Source organism: Loxodonta africana, chromosome 11 (genome assembly GCF_030014295.1).
Source record: "Loxodonta africana isolate mLoxAfr1 chromosome 11, mLoxAfr1.hap2, whole genome shotgun sequence".
In the NCBI taxonomy this organism is placed as follows: Eukaryota; Metazoa; Chordata; class Mammalia; order Proboscidea; family Elephantidae; genus Loxodonta; species Loxodonta africana.
This window is the reverse complement of record NC_087352.1, coordinates 37,776,895-37,799,623: the sequence shown is the minus strand read 5'-3', so window position 1 is coordinate 37,799,623 and position 22,729 is coordinate 37,776,895. Positions and strand designations below refer to the sequence as shown.

General features: G+C 39.8%; 1 long non-coding RNA gene across 1 annotated transcript in view; it reads left to right on the top strand.

Annotated features, from left to right (window-relative positions):
• The first annotated feature begins 4,303 nt into the window (after positions 1-4,303).
• Positions 4,304-22,729, top strand: part of LOC135232839 (uncharacterized) — an 80,104-nt gene continuing 61,678 nt past the window's right edge. The window contains exon 1 of the long non-coding RNA XR_010323434.1: positions 4,304-4,981. This is a non-coding gene — a long non-coding RNA (uncharacterized LOC135232839). The remainder of the gene's footprint in view (positions 4,982-22,729) is intronic.

Sequence of the window (22,729 nt, the reverse complement as noted above, 5' to 3'; positions counted from 1 at the left end):
ATTGTACTGTAGCCACAGAATATAAATTTTACGGTTTGTACTTTTTGGAATCTACTGAAATGCTCTTAATGCTGCAAAGAGATAATCAGTTCTTTAATTCTTCCAAGTGTTTACATTAACCCATACATTACACATGTGTATACATATATGTCAGTATATTTTAAAAATATACTTTAATTATATTATTCAATTCCTCTAGCAAAAATAATATTCACTATGGGCCAGGCGGAAACCCTGGTGGTGTAGTGGTTAAGTGCTAGGGCTGCTAACCAAGAGATCAGCAGTTCGAATCTGCCAGGCGCTCCTTGGGAACTCTATGGGGCAGTTCTACTCTGTCCTATAGGGTCGCTATGAGTTGGAATCGACTCCACGGCAGTGGGTTTGGTTTGTTTTGGTTTATGGGCCAGGCACTGTTCTAGAAACTTCAGATGAATTACCTCTTAAATGAGGTAACAGCCCTTTGAGGCTGGAGATGTCATTACTTCCACAGGTAACTTGATTGGTAAACTTGGAAACAATGAGAGGTTAAGTCACAGCTAGTAAGTGGCAGAACTGAGTGTGAACTAGGCAGTGTTATTTATATTTTAAAGTCCCTTTGGTTTATGTAAGGAGTTCTGGTGGCACAAAGGTTAAGCACTCAACTGCTAACTGAAAGGTTGACAGCTGCAATCCATCCGGTGGCTCCTCGGAAGGAAGACCTGGGGATCTCCTGTAAAGACCACAGCCTAGGAGAACCTGGGGGGCAGCTCTGCTCTGTCACACGGTTCCCTATGAGTCGGAATCAGCAGGATGGCACCCAGCAATGGCAACACCATGGTTTATGTAGATTTTATTTCAAGCCCTTTCATATTATTTTGAAATAAGTGTAACATGCCTTATTAAGAAATAAAAACAAAATGCTGACTTCAGTTAACCCTCAAATAATACTTAATGTATTTCTAAATTACATATTCCCTCTCTGCTACTTATTATAGTCCCTCCATTTTTGCTTACTTCGTAGAAGTTATCTGAAAATATCTCTGACTTTAAGTATTCTTATATGTTGTCACTTACCTTACATTATTTTTCTCCTTTTCTGTCTTTTTTAAAATTCTAAATATTTAGGAGCCAAAACATTACTAGAACGCCTTAATTACAATAATTTGAGAGCGCTAGTTTGATTTGCCTTTTTAATCTGTGTTCTCTTTGTGTCCTTGCCTGGTTTCTGGGAGGTGCAAGAAAGGCTTTAGCAACCGAGTGACTCATTGGGATCTCCTGAGTCATCAGGAGAGATGGTGCCTGAGGGACAGAAGCTAGACGGGGAGTTAAGAGATCAGGAATCTAACTCCTCCTGGTTGACTGGCTGTCTTTACACGGGGATGCATTTTGATGTGTCATGTTCTATCTTTTCCCCTCTCTAGAATGGCAGTAATTATCCCTTCTCCCTCTACCTTCCCCCCAGAATATAGTAATGATGAATTATTATTTAAAAATAAAATGAAATCATCAATTTCTCCAGAGATAGGTTGGCTATATAAATTCAAGGAACTATTCTCATGGTTTCTTTGGTCTTTCTAGATGGGACTGTAGGATAAGTAGGCACTTGCTCAATGCAAGGAAAGTTTTCATATTCCTTCCAGAGAAGTCTAGCATTCATTTCAAATGGAGCCCAAGGCTGAGGAACCGTGGCATTGTCCTGACTGGTTCTCACTCAGCCAGGCAAGCGTTTCCATGGACTGACCTGTTAAGGTTTTGGCTGGTTTTTCTAGATTTGGCTGTTACTGTGGCATTGTTCTTGAGTTTCTTTTTGTTGCGTATGTAGAACCCCTTTGATTTTTTTTTTCTCTTTTTTTCCACCAACAGAACAACTTCCACATTTACAACTCACTGACATTGATGACATTTTAGAACCCCTATTTTTTTTTTTAATTTTATTTTTGTTGGGAATATAAACAGCGGAACATACAGCAGATCGTTTCTACATATACAATTCAGTGACATTGATTACATTCTTCAAATTGTGCAGCCATTCTCACCCTCCTTTTCTGAATTGTTCCTCCCTCATTAACATAAACTCATTGCCCCCTAAGTTTCTGTAATGGGGTGAATGTGTTTTGAGTGTGGCAAGGACATGAATTTTGGGAGCCCAAAGGGTGTAATGTTGTGGATTGAATTGTGTTCCAAAAAATATGTATTGTAAATCCTAACCTCTATGCCTGTGATTATAATCCCATTTGGAAACAGGTTGCTTTTGTTATGTTAATGGGACAGGATTAGTGTAGGGTGTGTTTTGACCCAGTCTCTTATAAGATATAAGATATAAAAGGAGCAGATTAAGGGTGCAGAGAAGAGGAAGGAGAGATGCCAAACTACATGAAGACAGCCCAGGAGCAGAAGCTCAAAAAAGGCAAGGACCTTCCTTCAGAGCCCACAGACAGCCCTAGAGCCAGCACCCTGAATTCAGACTTCTAGTCTCCTAAACTGTGAGAAAATAAATTTGTTTGTTAAAGCCATCTGTTTGTGGTATTTCTGTTATAGCAGCAGTAGATAACGAAGACAGTTTCCTATCTAATCTTTTGAGTTGCTGTTGTCAATTTGATCCCATACAGATTGTTCTTAAAAGAGCACAATGCTCAAGGCAGACATACTTTACCGGTTAAGCTAAACTATTTTAGAACTCAAAATTTTTTTTTTTTTTTTTTATGATTTTGGAGGTCCCAGTCCCTGTCTGTATCAGCATGCATTCTTTTACACAGCAGAATGCAAGAGCTGGGTGGGACAATTTCCTGCTTGCCTGTTAAGAAAAGACATTTATTGCATACTGTTGTGTTAGACATCTAGTAATGCTATAACAGAAATACCACAAGTAGATGGCTTTAACAAAGAGAAATTTATTCTGTTACTGTCTAGTAGGTTACAAATCCAAATTCAGGTCGTCAATTCCAGGGGAAGGCTTTCTTTCTCTGTTGGCTCTGGAGGAAGGTCCTTGTCATCAGTCTTTCCTTGGTCTGGGAGCATCTCAGCGCAGGAACCTCAGGACCAAAGGATGTGCTCTGCTTCCAGCGTTGCTTTGTTGGTGGTATGAGGTCCTCAAATCTCTTCTTGCTTCCCTTTCCTTTTTATCTCTTGAGAGATAAAAGGTGGTGCAGGCCATGCCCCAAGGAAACTCCCTTTACATTGGATCAGGGAGGTGACCTGGTAAGGGTGTTACAATTCCACCCTAATGCTCTTTAACATAAAATTACAATCACAAAATGGAGAACAACTACAGAATACTGGGAATCATGGCCTAACCAAGTTGGCACATATTTTTGGCGGATACAGTTCAAGCCGTGACAACTGTTATGGGTTGAGTTTTGTCCTCCAAAATGATACATTGAAGTCCTCACCCTGGGTACCTGTGAATGTGACCTATTTGGAAATAGAGTCTTTGCAGATGTGATAAGTTAACATGAGATCATACCAGAGTACCGTGGGCCCTAATCCAATATGACAAAAAAAAAAAAATGTGACTAGTGTCCTTATAAAGAGAGGAGAAGAGACACAGAGAGACAGACTCAGAAAGAATATGGCCTTGTGAAGAGAGGCAGAGATTAGAGTGATGCTATCACAAGCTGAGGAACACCAGAAGCTGGGAGAGGCTGGGGAGAATTCTCCCCTAGGGGCTTCAGAGTGAGCAAGACCTTCCGCACATCTTGATTTCAGACTTTTAGCTTCGGGGACTAGGAATCCCTGGGTGGCACAAATGGTCAAGTGCTTGACTGCTAGCCAAAAGATTGGCCTTCTGAACCCACCCAGACACCTCATAAGACAGACTTGGTGATTTACTTCAGAAAGGCCACAGCCTTGAAAATCCTGTGTAGCACAGTTCTACTCTGCACACATGGGATAGCCTTGAGTCAGAATTGACTCGACTGCCACTAACAACAATAACAAGCCTTCAAGACTATGAGAGAATAAATTTCTGTTGTTTTAAGCCACCTAATCTGTGGTACTTTGTTACAGAAGCCACAGGAACCTAACACTTTTTTTTTTTTATAATCTGTGGTACTTTGTTACAGAGGCCACAGGAACCTAACACATGTACATAAGATGTTCAGAGGTAGGTGTTCCCAGATTGACTGGGTGTCTGGTCAATGTCACAGGGTCCCATGCCCTTTCTTTCCTTCCGCTCCAACATCTGCAGCATGTTTACTTTTTGTCCTTAGGTTTGGTGCTTCACGGTCACAAAATGGTTGCCTACAGACAACTGAGAGTAACAAACTTTGACACTGCTTAAACAAATAAGGTTTTTAATTTTTTTTTTTTTCTGGAATAAGCTTTATTAGATTCTTCACATGTCAGAAGAACATTTTTGGTCTCGATGATGACAACTTGATTTCTTAATAATATTGTGTTTTTGGTGAAAGTTTACATACCAAATTAGGTTCCCATTTAACAATTTCTACACAAATTGTTCAGTGACTTTGGTTACGTTTTCCACAGTGTGAACATTCTTATTATTTCATTCAGCGAGTTCCATTTCCAGTAATCTAGTTTATCTGCCCATTACCTTCTTTTCTTTCTCTATTAGAGTAATTGTTGATTGTTTGGTCTTGTAGATGATTTTTTAAAGGAACGATGCGCTCGTAGGTGATGTTCTTTATTTTATAAGCCAATTTGTTATTTAGCTAAAAGATGACCTCAGGGGATAGTTTCAGTTCAAAGTGTAAGGGGTTTCTTTTTCTTACAATGAGTATAGAGGTCGTCATCTCAATGTCCAACACAGCTTCTCCAGCAACAGTCTCATTGAACCTTTCTGCTTTCCTGTCCTTCGTGAGTAACTACTGAACATCTGAGGACTGTGGTCTCATTCCAGGAACAAAGAAGAGGAAAGATGAAGGGGGAAGGACAAGTGGCTGTATCAGGACTTAGAACATTTCCAGAAACCTCAGCCAAATTCTGCTTATATCTTGGTGTTCTGAACCACGTCCCACAGCCACCTTAACTGCCGAGGAGTCTGGTAACTATAGTTTTTTACCTGGACACATGGCTAGTCCTATAAACATTGAGATTTACTTAATGAGGATAAAATAGAGAAGTGATATTACCTAAACCACTAGCAGTGTCTGCCACACCCATCATAGTCAGGTAAATTGTGGTGCCTGTGGTTTCCTCTGTAGTCAATACTTTGAACATCTATTGCCATAGGAAATGTAAGTCAACATGATTAGATATCAAAAATCAATATACAATTTTATTTTCTTTTTCAAGTTGAACAATAGCAACTTTCTCATTCATGTTTACTTTTGAACAGAATTGAAATTGGCTTTTTTGTTTTGTTTTGTTTTATGGGCACAGTTTTAGATATTTTTCCGCTTTTGTGAGGAAGAGGTTCGTTTAGATGATAAAGTGGATTTGGGAGGGAGGAAATTCATGAGATTGTCAAAGGAGTCTGGGACAGAGACGCCCTGGGACTGCTGCTCCCGCCCACCTCCCCGCAGTACCTGAGCATCCTTGAATCTCCCTTTGGGCCACAGACCCCTCAGTCCTGATGAGACTGGAGATGATTGGAGCTTAATCTTAGAGCAGCCTGTGAGTCGTCAGGTGGCCCTGTACTGTGCTGGACACAGCTATCTGGCTGAGTTTGTATGAATGCTCCTTGATAGTGTCATAGGCAAAAGGGCAAAAGTCTATTTACACAAAGCTGGAGAGAAGCCATGTGTACTGCCCAATTGTGTCACAGTCCAAGGTTCTTATCCTAGGAGCTTACATGTAACAGATACCAAACTCATGGGCTCACTGTGGAGTCATCCTTTTGCAACCATGCCACTAGTTTGAAATTTGTTTTCTCCTGCCTTGTTCTTTCTTTCTTGTGTTCTTTTTCTCAATTTAGATCTTATCTTAAAAACCTTACTAGAAATTTCATATTGGAAAGATTTTGGAAGTCACTTTTCTTCCAAGTTTTCACCCCCATTGGAAAAATCCTAAAGGTCTCATCTGGGCTCCTTCTGTTATACATCTAAAGATGAGGCACTCATTATCTTACGAATCATTCAGTTCTGATTAACATGCACATACAAAAAAAGTGTTTCTTGTATGAAACTGATATCTGCCATTAGATTTCATCGTCTCATACTGTAATGGACTGGATTGTGTCCCCCCAAAATATGAGTCAACTTGGTTAGGCCATGTGTGGTTGTCCTCTATTTTGTGATTTTCCTATGTATTATAATAATCTCTGCCTGTGGTTAAAAGGATTAGGGTGGGATGTAACACTCTTGCCCAGGTCACGTCCTCAGGTCATGCCCTGGATTTAATGTAAAGGCAGTTTCCCTGAGGTGTGGCCTGTACCACCTTTTATCTTACAAGAGATAAAAGGAAAGGGAAGCAAGCAGAGAGTGGGGACCTAGTACCACCAAGAAAGCAGCACTGGGAGCACAGCACGTCCTTTGGACCTGAGGTTCCTGTGCTGAGATGCTCCCAGACCAAGGCAAGACTGATGACAAGGACCTTCCTCCAGAGCCGACAGAGAGAGAAAGCCTTCCCCTGGAGCTAACACCCTGAATTTGGACTGGTAGCCTACTATACTGTGAACAAAAAAAAATAATACTGTGAGAGAATAAATTTCTCTTTGTTAAAGCCATCCACTTGCGGTATTTCTCTTATACCAGCACTAGATGACTAAGACACATACCAACTCTGCAGCTCCCAAGATCCAATATCCTAATGACTGGATATTATGGTTGCTAGGTTTTCCCTTTTGCATAAGCTCTGCTGATTCAGAGAGTGTTAAGTGATAGTTTACAAATCTCTATTAGGTAATCTGGAAGGAAAGGACATAGGAGCAAGGCAACAATTCTGTGTCAAAGCTGAAAAATCTGATGGGGTGTGGAAGAGAAAGAAATTGGTTAGTGCCATGTGCCCTGCTGGCTGTCAGCTTCAAAATTAAAATGTGGAGGGCATGTCCTTGCAGGGATCCTCATTTATATTCGTCTCTATTTTCAGCAAGACTTTACAACAGATTGTTCCTTTCTTTCTTTTTCTCAAGGTTTATAACTTGAGACTTTCAAGAAGGAGAAGTTAATTTGGTTAGGAAGGAAGAGGGAAGGCACTGTGAGTGAGGTGAGACTTGAATTAACCTTGAAGAATGAATATGAGAGTGTTTGTTTGGGTGGGATGGGAGAGTTGAATAAGATACATGGACAAATACAATCTTTTTTTAATATTGTGCTTTAGGTGAAGATTTACAGAGCAAATTAGTTTCTCATTAAACAATTAATATACATATTGTTTTGTGACATTGGTTGCTAACCCCGTGACATGTCAACACTCTCTCCTTCTCAACCTTGGGTTCCCCCATTACCAGCTTTCCTGTCCCTTCCTGCCTTCTCCTCCTTGCCCCTGGGTTGGTGTGCACATTTAGTCTCGTTTTGTTTTATGGGCCTGTCTAATTTTTGGCTGAAGGGTGAACCTCAGGAGTGACTTCATTACTGAGTTAAAAGGGTGTCCAGAGGCCAGCTCTCAGGGTCTCTCTGTCAAACCAGTAAGCCTGGTCTTTTTTTGTGAGTTAGAATTTGTTCTATATTTTTCTTCAGCTCTGTCTGAGACCCTCTATTGTGATCCTTGTCAGAGAAGTCAGTGGTGGTGGCCAGGCACCATCTAGTTGTGCTGGACTCAGTCTGGTGGAGGCTGTGGTAGTTGTGGTCCATTAGTCCTTTGGACTAATATTTCCCTAGTGTCTTTGGTTTTTTTCATTCTCCCTTGCTCCAGATGGGTTGGGATGAATAGATTATGTTAGATGGCTGCTTGCAAGCTTTTAAGACCCCAGCTACTAGTTGTGAAAGTAGGACAAATACAGTCGTTTTTATTAGGTCCCCTTGAGTGGCTTGGAAACTCTGGTGGGAGAGCGGTTAAGAGCTACGGCTGCTAACCACAGGTCTGCAATTCAAATCCACCAGCACTCCTTGGAAACTCTATGGGACAGTTCTACTCTGTCCTGTAGGGTTGCTGTGAGTTGGAATTGACTCAACAGCAATGAGTTTGGGTTTTTTTGTTTTTGAGTGGCTCAGTCACACTCAAACATTCTAGCCACTGTGACCCAAGGTAAACATACAGCCCATGTGCGACCATTGCCCACATCCTTATCCTTTACTTTCAGGAAGGCACAGAGTTTGCTAACACACTGATACTGAGATAAAACTGAATTACCTGTGAATACTCAGTGGTTCTCAACATCCTGCCACTCCCAGGAGACACACATTACAGATCACTTCTAAGGAAGACATTCCCAAAGGTGCACCTTGGATACCTGCCCTTCTATGCAAACTACCTGAAAATTCATCTCCTTCTTTCTTAAAGCAGATTGGAATACAGAGGAGAGTGAAATTGTACAGAAAAACAAATGTAGGTTCTGTGTGTGTTTTTGAAGTGTTGTTACAACTGATTTTAATTAACTATGTTGAAAACCATAGTAGAAGATTATCAAAAGGATAAAGACTACCTAAAGAGTTCATCGAAAGATGTTTATTCAGGGCTTACTATAGCAAAGGAGTCAACTACACTGGCTCCTTTGGGTAGAGACTCAAAGGGATTTGAAAGGAGAGTGGGTTTTCTAGAGTAAAGGAAGAAGTCTTAAGACAGTCTTTGGTCAATGTTCTATTTGGGTGGGGTTTTCTCTTAGAGTGGGATTTTTGGAAGAAATGTGGGGTGGTGGGAGTTGGTGGATTGGGGTTCTCTGATTGACTTTCAAATCCATTTGGTAGTCCTTGATTGGTGCACTATCAACTGGCACATAACTAGGGGCCTTCCAGACTGCAGAAGGTCATAGAGGTTTTCTGTTTCCACTAAAAGAATATCTGATCCTCAGCTTTGAGGTCAGAGTTAATTAAGCAACTCCTCAGGATTGACATATTAAACTGTAAGCTCCTTTTGTGGCAGAGTGTACCTCAGAGCCTGGTATATAGTAAACCAAACCAGTTGCCATTGAGTCGATTCCGACTCCTGGCGACCCCATGTGTGCAGAGTAAAACTGTGCTTTGTAGCTTTTTCAAGGCTGTGACCTTGAGAAAGTAGGTTGCCAGGCCTTTCTTCTGAGGCACCTCTGGGTGTGTTATGGCCACCAACCTTTTGGTTAATAGTTGGGTGCTTAGCCATTGGAGCCACCCAGGGACTTGGTATATAGTAAAGAGCCATAAATATTTGTAAAAAATGAGTTTACAAGAGAGATTTTTTCTCCAACATTTTACTGTAAAATTTTTCAGATATAAAAGTTGAAAGAATTGTACAGTGAGCACCCGTATACCCACCGCCTAGATTCTACAATTAAAATGTTACTGAATTTGTTTTATCAAATATCTGTCTGGTTATACATGCCACAAGAGGAATTTTTATATGCCACTTTTGATTAAACTAGTAAGAAAAGAAAAAAAAAAAGATGGACTATGGCCTTACTGCCTACATGAGGAAATCTAGTTCAAGAGAATAATAAGCAGCAGTTTCAGAGATATCTTACTGTCATAAACCAAACATGGGAGCGGCTCAGATCCTATCTGAGGCTATTAGTGTCCAAGAACCTCCGGCAATTAAGGTATGGATATGCGAAAGGTCCATTTATGGACATTATTGTAGAGCTAGGATGTACTCACTTTAAAAATTATTATTATTAAATTTGTAGGGGGAAATGCCAATTAAAAAAAAACCATATTAAGCAATTTAAGCTTAATGGAGCAACTAGAATCAGTGTTAATAGGAATTTTTAAAGATGCAATGAAAGGCAGCTTAATTCACAAATGAAGGTCAACCCTGTAGGTTAAATGAAGCAGGTGAAAGTTGAATATGTCTGCTGAATCAAATACTATTTGGAGGCTATTCATCACGATATATTTGCGTGTTATTTCCTCCTTTTTTTTTTTCTTGAATGTTGTGTATTTCTGCATTATTGGTCTGGAGTGCCAGATATTTGTCTACTATAAAAAGTTTAGCATAAATGACTTGTTCACTGAAAACTGAAAACATTGCTGAAAGAAATTAAAGAAGCCCTAAATAAATAGAAAGACATCCCATATTCATGGAGTAGAAAACCTACTGTTGTTAAGATGTCAGTACTACCCAAAAGGATCTATAGATTCAATGCAATCCCTATCAAAATTCTAACAGATTTTTTTTCAGAAATGGGAAGGCCAATTCTCAATTCACATGGATTTGTAAGGGGGCCTTGAATAGGTAAAGCAACCTTGAAGAAGAAGAACAAAGTAGGAGGACTCATATTCCCCATTTTCAAAATATGCTATAAAGGTACAGTCATCAAAACAGTCTGGTATTAGGACAGTATCAGGACAGACATATAGACTAATGGAACAAAACTGAGAGTCCAGAAATAAATCCATGCATGTATGGTCATCTTATTAATGACAAGGGTGCCCATGCCCATTCAGTGGGGGAAAGAATAGTTTCTTTAATAAATGGTGCTGGCACAACTGGATCTCCACGTACAAAAGAATAAAGTTCAACCCATACCTCACACCATATGTGAAAATTGACTCAAAATGGATCAGTGATGTAAATATAAGAACAAAAATAATAAAATGTTTAAAAGAAAACATAATGCTTTGAGACTTCATTTTCAACAATGAATTCTTAGATATGACACCGAAAGCACAAACAAGATGAGAAAAATTGGACTTCATCAAAATGAAAAGCTTTTGTGCATCAAAGGACTTCATTAAGAAAGTGAAGAGACATCCCACAGAATGGGAGAAGATATTTGATAACCATATATCTGATAATGGTTTAATATCCAGAAAATATAAAGAACTCTTACAACTTAACAACAAAAAGACAAACAACCCAATCAAAAAAAAAAAAAAAAAAAGGCAAAAGACTTAAATAGATATTTTTCCAAAGAAGAAACATGAATGGCTAAAAAGCACATGAAAAGATGCTCAGTATCATTAGTCATAAGGGAAATGCAACTCAAAACCACAATGAAATACCACTTCACCTCCCCCCCTCTCCCCGGCAAGGACGGTTATTATCAGAAAAATAAGTGTTGGCGAGGATCTGAAGAAATTGGAAGCCTCATCCATTGCTGGTAGGAATGCAAAATGTGCAGTCACTGGGGAAAATAGTTTGGAGGTTCCTCAAAAAGCTAAACATAAACCCATTGCCATCAAGTCAATTCTGACTCATAGCAACCCTATAGGACAGAATAGAACTGCCCCATAGGGTTTCCAAGGTACACCGGGTAGATTCGAGCTGCTGACCTTTTGGTTAGAGGCCATAGCTCTTAATCACTGTGCCACCAGGGTTTCCAGAACTACCATATGACCTAGCAATTCCACTCCCAGGTATATATCAAAAAGACTTCAAAGTAGAGACTCCAACAGATACTTGTACACCAACGTTCACTGCAGTATTATTCACAAGAGCCAAAAGGTAGAAACAACCCAAGTGTCCATCAACAGATGAACAGATAAATATGGTCTATCCATACAATGGCATATTATTCACCCTTAAAGAGAAATGAAGTTCTGATACATGCTACAACATGGCTGCACCTTGAAAACATTATGCTGAGCTGAAATAAATCAGACAGAAAAGGACAAATATTGTATGACTCCACTGATATGAAATATCTAGAATAGGCAAATGCATAGAGACAGAAGTTTATTAGTTGTTACCATGGCTTGGGGGGAGGAGGAAAGGGAGAGTTATTGCTTAAGAGATATTGAGTTTCTGTTTAGGAGGATAAGAAAAAAATTGGAAATGGATAGTGGTGATGGTTGCATAGCATGGTAAATGTAATTAATGTCATTGAATATAAAAAAATGGTTAAAATGGCAAATGTTTTCTATATTTTAACACACACACACACACAGTCTAGCATATGGCCTCTGACCATGGACAGAGGACTCGTGGATTCTATCAGAAGTCAGTGTAGCTTTTGGGGAGTATGGAGTCAGATGCCTTTGGTTTGAGCCCAGACTATGTCATTCTTAGCTAAGGCAAGTCATATAGCTGCTGTGAACCTCAATGTCTCTATCATAAAACTAAGATAATAAATAATGGTACTTACCTCAAAAGGCTGTGATAAAGATTAAAAGAGATAATGCATGTAAAATGCCTGGCTCATAGTGACAATCAGTAAATACTAGTTACAATCAGTTAAAATACGGTAAAAAAAAAAAAAAATATATATATATATATTTGGGAGGAAAATGATAGAAAAGAATTCTAGTTTTCAGCTGGAAGGATACTCAGAAATCCTCTACTCTAGCCCCTTGACCTACAAATAAGAAAAATGATATCCAGACATTAAATAATTTCCCCACAATAACAGTTGGTGCTATTATAGGATGAAAACCAAAGTGTTTTTATTCCCTCAGTAAAGCTCTTTTTATCCCTGGGCATTTCTGATTTGAGGATGCTGAAGACAGTCTGCTGTAGTGGTAAGGAACACAGTTTTTGATCGGTCTCTTCTTGTCTGAAGCAGAAGAGAAAGAAGGAAACTAAAAACTCAGAGAAGAAACTAGTATACAGGACTAACAGTCTACATGAACCACGGTCTCACCTACCCTGAGACCAGAAGAACTAGATGGTACCTGGCTACCACCATTGATCATTCTGATTAGGGTCACAATAGATGGACCCTGATAGAAAGGGAGAAAAATGTGGAACAGAACTCAAACTCTTAAAAAGTCCAGTTACTGGACTGGTTGAGACTAGGAGACTCACTGAGACTATCGCCCTGAAATACTCCATAAATCTTGAACCGAAACTACCCTCTGAGGTTACCTTTTACCTAAATAACAGATTGGCTCATAAAATAAAGAATATTACCAGTGACTACTTCACACTTTTAAAAAACCATCTATAGGAGACCAAATGGTCAGCAATTACTCTAAAGCAAAGATGAAAGGGTAAGGGGACAGGAAAACCAGATTACTGGAAGCAACAGATCCAGACGGGAACTAATGAGAATGCTGACACATTGTGAAAAATGTAACTGATACCTCTGAATAATTTGTGTAGTAATTGTTAAACGGGAACCTAATTTCCTGTGTAAACTTTCACAGAAAATACAATAAAATATTATAAAACAAAAACAAACAAACACAGTCTTTGGAAACAGAGAGACCTCAATTCACGTCCAGTCTCCTGCACTCATTACGTGGCTTTCCATAACTTACACCTTGGTCTTCTCTCTCTAACATGTGTGAGGCGGTTCTGAGATTAAATGAGATGACAAGAATAATACACGTTGCATAATGCTTTGGCATATAGTAAGTTCCCCATTATGGTAGTTATTCTTCATAAGAAACAGGAAAAGGACATGGAGAAGGAGGAGTTTTAAAGGAAGCACATATTCGCTGGTTCTCATCATAGATCATGAAAAACTTAATCCTGAGAAGACTGTAGTGCCATTTTCAGGTCTAAAGAGAAGATGGACTTAGAAGAAAAGAAGAAAAAAGTAGAACGGAAAGAAGAGTAGAATAGATGCTGATGCAAAGTAATCGATGATCATCAAGAATTGCTATTCTTTTGGGGGGGCCTTGAGTTTGGCTAGGGCTAGAAGATCACGAACATGGTACAGTTTGATTCCATTGCAAGTATGACTTGCTCACAAACATCCTCCCTCCACCATAGTCCTACATATGTTGCTACTTTTTCCTTGACTCCTACTTGAGCTTAGTTTTGGGATTATTTGAATACAAAATCGCTGTCTCAGAAGGACCACTATTACAAAGAATTTTAGAGCCAGAATGTATCTCAGAGGTCCTCAGGCTCCATGCTTTCATTTTATATCTGATGAAAAGGTCTTGTCTTGGTTTGGGTTCTCCAGAGGAGCAAAACCAGTGAATCATATATAGATATATATGTGGAGAGAGAAATTTACTTCAGAGAAATGGCTCACACAGTTGTGGGGGTTAGCAAGTCCCAAATCTGTGGGTCAAACAACAGGCTGAACACTTCTGCTGGCTCTCATGGTTGCAGGGTTTGACGAACCCAAAACCTGTAGGTTAGGTGGCAGGCTGGAGGCCCCTCCTGGGTTACGTTGCAAAACACGGAGATCAGAAGATGAGAAGACTGTGGGGTTGAGAGAGAGAGCAAGCTTTGTCAAAGCATCCATTTGCATACTGGAGGAAGGCCACAACCCCGAGAAAACCCCCTTTCTAATTGATTGGTTCCTCCCATCAGATCACAAAATGGGAGACGATTACGTAGTGTCCGTCGAACCACTGAGAATCGTAGCCTAGCCAAGTTGATTTATAGCATTAACCGTCACAGGTCCTATATTAGCAAAAGGTACAATGATTCAGATAAATCAGAGATTATGTGGGCTTTGGTCGGAAGAACTAGGCCTGAACCACCTGTGCATCAAAGGTTCTGTGGATGAATGCTTTTAAAGTTTTAAGCAGCAAGAGTACAAGAAAATATTTAGGAAAAAAGTTCATTGTTAGTTGGATTAGCCTATATAATGATGCCTTTCTACTATCCTATAAATTTGTTTCACTGGAATACAGCACTGTCCAATTGTAATAGATATCAGAAAACTCACTCGTTTCTCCAGTAGATTCTAAATTTTTCAGGGACAGAGAACGTGTTTCTTAGTTGCTTTGCAACCCTTGATATAGTATACTGAATTAAAAAAAAAAAAACGTTTTGCCGTCGAGTCGGGTCCGACTCATAGCAACCCTATAGGACAGAGTAGAACTGTCCCATAGAGTTTCCAAGGAGAGCCTGGTGGATTTGAACTGTCAACCTTCTGGCTAGCAGCCGTAGCACTTAACCACTACGCCACAAAGGCTTAGCTGTGCAAAATACAGTACTACATAAACTGCTTGTTCAGTAAAAGAATGAATTAACCTAAATGTCTTTGGAATTCAATTGAAACTATTAAAATAGACAGGCAAAATGGATAGACAGCTAGAGCAAGTCTTTGTCCATGAGGCAGTAAATTGTGTAGTTAGGTGCATAGTACATGAGGTTTTGACTATGCCACATGGGCAATAAAACTTTCTGTGATGTATGAAACCCAAGGTTGAGAAGGTAGAATGTTGACATGTCGTGGGGTTGTTGACCAATGTCATAAGACAATATGTGTCCTGTTTAATGAGAAACTAGTTTGTTCTGTAAACCTTCATCTAAAGTACAATAAAATATACGTATATTTAAAAAAAAAAAAACTTTCTGTGATGATGGAAATATTCTATATCTGTGCTGTCCAATGGGAGCCACTGGCCACATATGGCTATTGAACACTTTAACTACGGCTAGTACAAGTGAGAAAACCCTGGTAGCATAGTGGTTAAGAGCTACAGCTGCTAAACAAAAGGTCGGCAGTTTGAATCCACCAGGTGCTCCTTGGAAACTCTATGAGGCAGTTCTTCTCTGTCCTATAGGGTCACTATGAATCGGACTCGACTCCATGGCGATGGGTTTTAGTACAAATGAAGAGCTGTAAAAATGGTGCGGCCAGGGGCGTCTGACCTCCTCTAATTTCACAATCAGGGAGGAAAATCAAGATCAACAGCCCAAGGCTGATTCCTATGAGGCGGAGGTTAGATGTACCTCCTTTCTCCAACCTTTTTACCAATTCTGATACTAGCCATCCCTCCCAAAGCACTCTGTACTTCTCTGCTGGGTTCGATCATTTGTTGCAATGGCCACACAGAATTCACAGACGATACTCACATTTAAGGGGTTTATTAGGGAAGTAACAGGTTACAATTCAGGATCAGAAGAAGCTCAGGGTGCAGTTCTTCCATCAGGACAGACTCTTCTCAGCCATGCCCACAGGCAGGGCTCTCTCTGGCCCTCAGCCTCTGCCCTACTCAGGCAAGTGTTACAAAGTTCTTTAGCTCCACCAATAAGTGCCCAGAGGCATCCCACTTTGCCAAAGACTCTCAGCTCTCAGGTTTCTTGGGTTGGCAAGCCTATCTCTGCCAAGTGCCTGGAGGCATCCCACTTAACCAGCAAGCCTCCTGCCCAAAGACCCTCAGCTCTCTCACTCCATGAGTTGGGAAACACATTGTGCTATCTCCTGCCAGTCTCCTGGTTCTGCTGCCTCTGCTGCTGCCGTTTCTCACTGTCTCCAGTGTTACAGCTTCCTCTCTCTGTCTCTTGGGTCCAGGAGGTTCCCAGAGCAGGGATCTCAGGTTCAAAGGACGCACTCTGCTCCCATCTCTTCTTCTTGGTGGTGGGTGGTGAGGTCCCCCACATCCTGCTGCTGGGATGGCTCATTTTAAGCCTAGTGGCGTGGCAAAACTGACCAATACACTCATTAGGGTTCCATTATACCATATTTACATGGTACCACCCCTGCAAGAGTGCCATGCAGCTTATTTGCATTATTATCAAGGTATTCAGTTCCCTTGGTGGGTCACGAGCACCTTATTTGCATAGTCCCATCCAGTCGTTTGGTGGGAGTTGCAAGGCCATATAAAAGCTATCCATCGCATCTGAAGAACAAAAATTTTAGTTTTATTTAACATTAATTAATTAAATCTAAATTTTAAATATAGCTACATGTAACATTGTTATTGTTAATTGCTATGGAGTCGATTCCGACCTGTGGTGACCCCATGTGTGCAGAGTAGAACTCCTCCATACAGTTTTCAAGGCTATGATCTGTCTGAAGCAGATCACCAGTCCTTTCTTTCGAGGCAACTCTGGGTAGGTTTGAACTGCCAACCTTCTGGCTACTAGTCAAGCACTTAACTGTACATATATATAGAGAGAGAGAGAGAGAGACTCACAGGATATATTAAATAAGTCATGTAGGGTTGCACTTCAAGTGTTTGTAGATTTTGGAACACATTTCCTGTGACATCATAATTATAACCATAATTTTAACAATAGCAACAATTATTTATTGAGTGATTTCTAGGCATTGAGCTAAGTGCTTTATAGGCATTATTTCAGTCGATCTTTACAGCAAAAAAAAAAGCAAAGATGTCACTCTGAGAACTAATGTGCACTTGACCCAAGACATGGTGTTTTCAATTGCCTCATGTGCATGCGAAAACTAGACAATTAGGGAAGACTGTAAAGAATTGATGCCTTTGAATTATGGTGTTGGCGAAGAGTACTGAATACACCATGGACTGCCAGAAGAATGAACAAATCTTTCTTGGAAGCAGTACAGCCAGAATGCTCCTTAAAAGCAAAGATGGCGAGACTTTGTCTCACATACTTTGGATGTGTAATCAGGAGGGAACAGTCCCTGGAGAAAGATATCATGCTTGGTAAAGTGGAGGGTCAGTGAAAAAGAAGAAGCCCCTCAAAGAGATGGACTGACACAGTGACTACAATAATGGGCTCTAACATAGCAAAGATTGTACAGATGGCATGGGAGCAGGCCGTGTTTTTTTCTGTTGCACATAGGGCCGCTACGAGTTGGAACCCACTGAACAGTACCTAACAACAACAGTGTATTGCCGTGTCATTGATTCCTACTCATAGTGCCCTCATAGAACTGTCCTGTAGGGTTTCCAAGGCTGTAATTTTTAGGGAAGCCAACTGTCACATCTTTTCTCCTGTGGAGCTGCTGGTGGGTTTGAATCGATGGCGTTTTAGTTAGCAGCTCTGAGTGCTTAACCACTGTGCCCACAGGGCTCCTTACTAGGAAGATATTACCATCCCCATTTTAAGGGAACAGAACCAGAGAGCTTAAGCAGTTTGCTCAAAGTTACACAATGAGCAGCAAAGACAGAATCTGCTGTCTTTTACTCTGAAGTTTTCATTCTGAGGTTTGTTAAATGTCCTCTCTCACAGTATGAGAACACATTTGTTAACTCTTTGTTTGTCCACATGCTTTAAAAAAATCATTAATTGAGAAATCAGTTTTAAACTTGGAAACATTTTGGAAACAGGGATCAGAGTGGCTGTTGCAGAATGAGTAGATAGAAAACATTGTTTGTTTATGCTCCTTTTGATGGTGAAACGTCAGTCTTTGGAATTTGCCCTGGAAAATTTTCCTTGAGAAAGTCTTTTGTTTGGCTTTAGGGTTTCTAGTGTTGTTGCCAACACAAAGAATCTTTCCTATGAAAATGAGCTTCCTATCAATCTTCTTTTAATGAGTGAAGAATTATTTCTTGACTGGACAACATTTCAATAAATACATATTTTTTAAATTGCAGAATTATGTTAAGGAAAAATATTAGTAAATAAATTACCCAAAGTAAAACGGGCACATTTTTTAGTTCTGTCTTGCCTAGAATACCCTTTCCAAGAAGTCTAGGGTTTCCATACACACCCAGTTCTATCTTCATATACTTGTCTTCCTTTGTACACACAGTGCTGCCAAGGTCATCCTTACCACCTTGTTGTCTTTCTTATTCACTCAATTGTTGAAAAGCCTTTACAGAGATTATAGTACACGTTATTGCCTCACCAACAACAATTTCTTCATTCTTTTTTTTTTTTTTTTGACAAAAAGGCCATGTTGGTAGAAATGGCCACAACTAATCTCCAGGGATGGACACTGGTTGGTTTAAAAGCATAAGTGCTTAACATTTGTTAAACAAAACAAAACAAAGCAAAACAAACAACAAACAAACAAAAAGACATTGCCAAGCCCTAAGCTGAAGTAAGAACCTAAAGTAAGTTACCTCAGATTTTTTGAAAACCATACCCACACTTTGTGACATAAATGAAAAAAATGACCCATCAAAAGAAGGACTTTCCAGTTCTCCAAAGAACCAATCAGTGCTCAAAGCCTAGAACCCCTAGTATAGAATAAACACTCCTCTGTTCTTATCTATCCCTTTTCCTTTTCAGCTGAGGGACACTCAATGAAACTGGCTTTTGCCTGGCAAGGAATCAGCAGTATTCATCACATACCTGTTACGTACCAGTCATTGTGTTAGGCATTGAATGAGATAAAAGAGTAAAGAAAAAGAAAAGAGTAAAAAAAAAAGGAAAGAGTAAACAAGAAAAATATGATTTTCATTCTCATGGAGTTTATAGGTCCTAGTTTTTTTTTTAGTGTATAATAGATTGCAAATATCAACTCTGAAAAAAAGCTAGAATAGAGAGAAATTTGCATAGCTTCTTATACATAGTAGCCTTTCTTACAATAAAAACTTCCTCCAAAACTCTTACTGAAACAGAGAGTTGGTCCCCTAGTAGCCCCTAGTAGTGATGTGTAGAGTATTTTTCCCGTTACGACACTGAAAGCCTTTCAGATGGGTGCTCCTAATCTATCACAACTAAGCAGGTAGACATTTACAAATCCTGCTGAACCCTTAGTTGTGGATTTCTTTTTACACTGGAACACCAAGGAGCTGTAAGGTTAATACAAATCTTTAAAATTCTAACGTGTTCACAGACTGGAAACGAAAAATATTAGCAACATTATTTGGATTCTAGGAACTAGAAAATGTGACCACCCTAAGTGGAAACAAAATTTGCAAGACAACTATTATTGCTTAAGAAGAATGTGAAACAAAAAGGTACAGAAGGGGTATATAGCACAAAGCACATTTGCTTTTTTAAAAATTATTTTATTGCAATAGCTAAAGTGTGTTAGCTTATCTGTGGTGCTTTATAAATATCATAATAGCAAGCAAGGCATTAAAAACATGACAATAAAACACAGCCCAACTAATCTTTATCATAACTGCTTCCATTTTTTTTACTAGTTGTGCCTTCCCTAAAAGATATTTTAATTCACTTTATGAAAATTAAATGGTGATACTTAGACAAAGGCTCCAGGAGAGTGCTCAGGAAAACTTTCTGCACACTATAGATTCCATGCATCTGTTCATTGCTCTGGATATAGTTGGGAATACAAAGGAGTATAGACATGGTCCCCATCTTACAGGAGCTAATAGTTTAGACAAACAATACATAATTTCACAACAAGTTAAATCAAAGGTAATAACTGTACCAACAAGTGGTATTTTCATTAGGCAGAGATGGGACCCATCACTGTGCTGGAATAACCAGGAGGGCTTTGTGGAGGAAGGACATGATTGTGTCCAGGAAATGGATGAGTTCTGGGATAGGTATAGAGGAGAAGTGTGAAGGTGAAGCCACAACCTGAGCAAACGTAGGAAGAAGAAGACGTTTTCAACATTAGTGAATTAATTTCCTTGGTTGTGGTATAAGATCTTTTCGTTGTTGTTAGTTACCATTTGAGTGCATTCTGACTCATGGCGACCCCGTGTGTGCAGAGTAGCACTGCTCCATAAGGTTTTCAAGGCTGTGACCTTTCAGAGGCAAACTGCCAGGCCTGTCTTCTGAGGTGTCTCTAAGTGGGTTGGAACCGCAAACCGTTTGGCTACTAGTGGAGTGCTTAACTGCACTACCCAGGCAGTTGGTTGAAGATCTAGGCTGGAATTGAAAATGGAATAGTAAATTGGATAGTGACACTGTGGCAATATTTGACTAGCTGGGGGAGGAACTTGGGTTTTATCTTGTAGATCAGTAGTTCTCACCCGTGGTCGGAAATCAGGATCATCAGGAGAACTTTATAAAAATCGTTCCTGGACTACCTGAGATTATTGCCCTGAAATAATCTTTAAACCTTGAAACAAAACTAGCCCCTGAGGTCACCATTTAGCTAAATAACAGATTGGCTCACAAAATAAAGAATATCATCCGTGAGCACTGTGCTTCTTTAAGAAATCATCTATATGGGACAAAAGGGTCAACAATTACTTGAAAACAAAGATGAGAATGGGGACAGGGAAACTAGATTAATGGAAATGGAACAACTAGAATGGAATATTGTTCCTGCAACCAGAACAGAATATGTTCATGCATTATGAAGAATGTCACCAATATCACTGAACAATTTGTGTAGAAATTGTTGAATGGGAACCTAAACTGCTGTGTAAACTTTCACCAAAAACAATAAAATATTATTTAAAAAAAAAAAAAAAGATTCCTGGGCCCCTTGTCAACTACAGTATCCCCTGCCTATCTGTACTTTTGCTCCTGCAGTTTTAGTTACCTGCAGTCATCCATGGTTCAAAAATGTCAAATGAGTACGTGGCATGATGAAATCTCATATCATTCTGTTCCATCATTCGCATAAGTTTTATTACAGTATATTGTTATAATTGTTCTATTTTATGATTAGTTACTTTTGTTAATCTCTTACTGTGCCCAGTTCATAAATTAAACTTTATCATAGGTATGTATGTATAGGACAAATAGTATATATAGCGTTTGGTACTATCCGAGGTTTCAGCCATCTGCAGGAGGTCTTGAAAAAATATCCCTCTCAGATAAGGGAGGCTACGGCACACCAGAAACTTGGTGAGACCTGAGGCCCTAGAATCTGCAGTCTTTTAAAGTTCCTTAGATGGTGCAGCCCATGGACCAAAGTGAGGGACCCCCTGTTGCAGGTAATGCAGAGATTTAGAACATTTTTGACATAGAATTCCAGAAAAGTTTAGTTTTGCGGAAGTGAGGCCCAGGAGGATTATTGGGGGAAATATTCCTGAGTTTAACAGGTCAGTGGAAATTATCTACTACCTCAGCCCATTCACTATTATCTTTTCAACAGATATTTATCAAGTACCTTCCATGTGCAAGGCATACCACTGATGTGTGGGAAGAGTCTCCTTACCTTCGTGATACACTTAGGCTTGTTTTAATCAAACATTATTACCGAACCTATGAAGTTTAGTTTTTAGATGCAAGGATGAATGATCTCTCATTGTATTGCCTTCCACTGTCTGGAGATCTACAAAATCAGAGGACCTGATAGGTTTAGCTTTTTTTTTCCTATTATTTGCCCAAGTCTCTTAATAGTGTGATCTTTGCTGGTGCATCATAGTAGTCCACAAAGGACAGTGCCTTTCATCTGAGGGTGCAGATATTCAAATAGAGAAGAGCTCTAAACTTGATATTAGGTCAATTAACTGGGGTGTCTCATGAAACCATGACTATAAACCTCCAAACCAACAAACCAAAACCCATGAGGTGTTTGGTTGTACATAAGCAGCCTCAGGAATGCTGGTGGCTCAGTGGTTAAGAGCTATGGCTGCTTGCCAAAAGGTCAGGAGTTTGAATCCACCAGCTGCTCCTTAGAAACACTATGGGACAGTTCTGCTCTGTCCTATAGGGTTGCTATGAGTCGGAACTGACTTGATGGCAAGGGGTTTGGTTTGTTTTTTGGAAGCAGCCTTAGCGGCTGCTCTTTTTTTTGTTTTTTTAATTGTTGTTGTAAATATGTCTATCACACAACTTTTGCCAGTAGCCCAAATGGATTTTTATCTTGCTTAACCAGTTGCCATGAAGTCGGCTATGACTCATGGTGACCCCATGTATGTCAGAGTAGAACTGTATTCCACAGAGTTTTCATGGGGTGATTTTTGGAAGTAGATTGCCAGGCCTTTCTGCCTAGTCTGTCTTAACCTGGAAGCTCTGCCCAAACCTGCTCAGCATCATAGCAGCATGCAAGCTTCCACCCACAGATGGGTGGTGGCTGTTCATGAAGTACATTGGCTGGGAATCAAACCCAGGTCTTCCGTATGGAAAGTGAGAATTCTACCTCTTAACCACCACTGCCCCTGCTTCTAACTGAGGAGCCCAGGTTCTTCATACTTGCAAAACTCTTGAAAGCTCCTCTTGTTTCTGGGACACGACAGATCGTATGTTCTCTATAAATATTCAAAATCCACGAGAAGAGATCTGGAAGTTACAGTTCAGCGTTCACTTTCTCTGACACCCTGAGACAAGTTCCTGAGGCAAAGGAGTCTCCGCAGAAATTCTTGAATTTAAAAAGCACGGCAAGTGTTTGGTTAATTACATC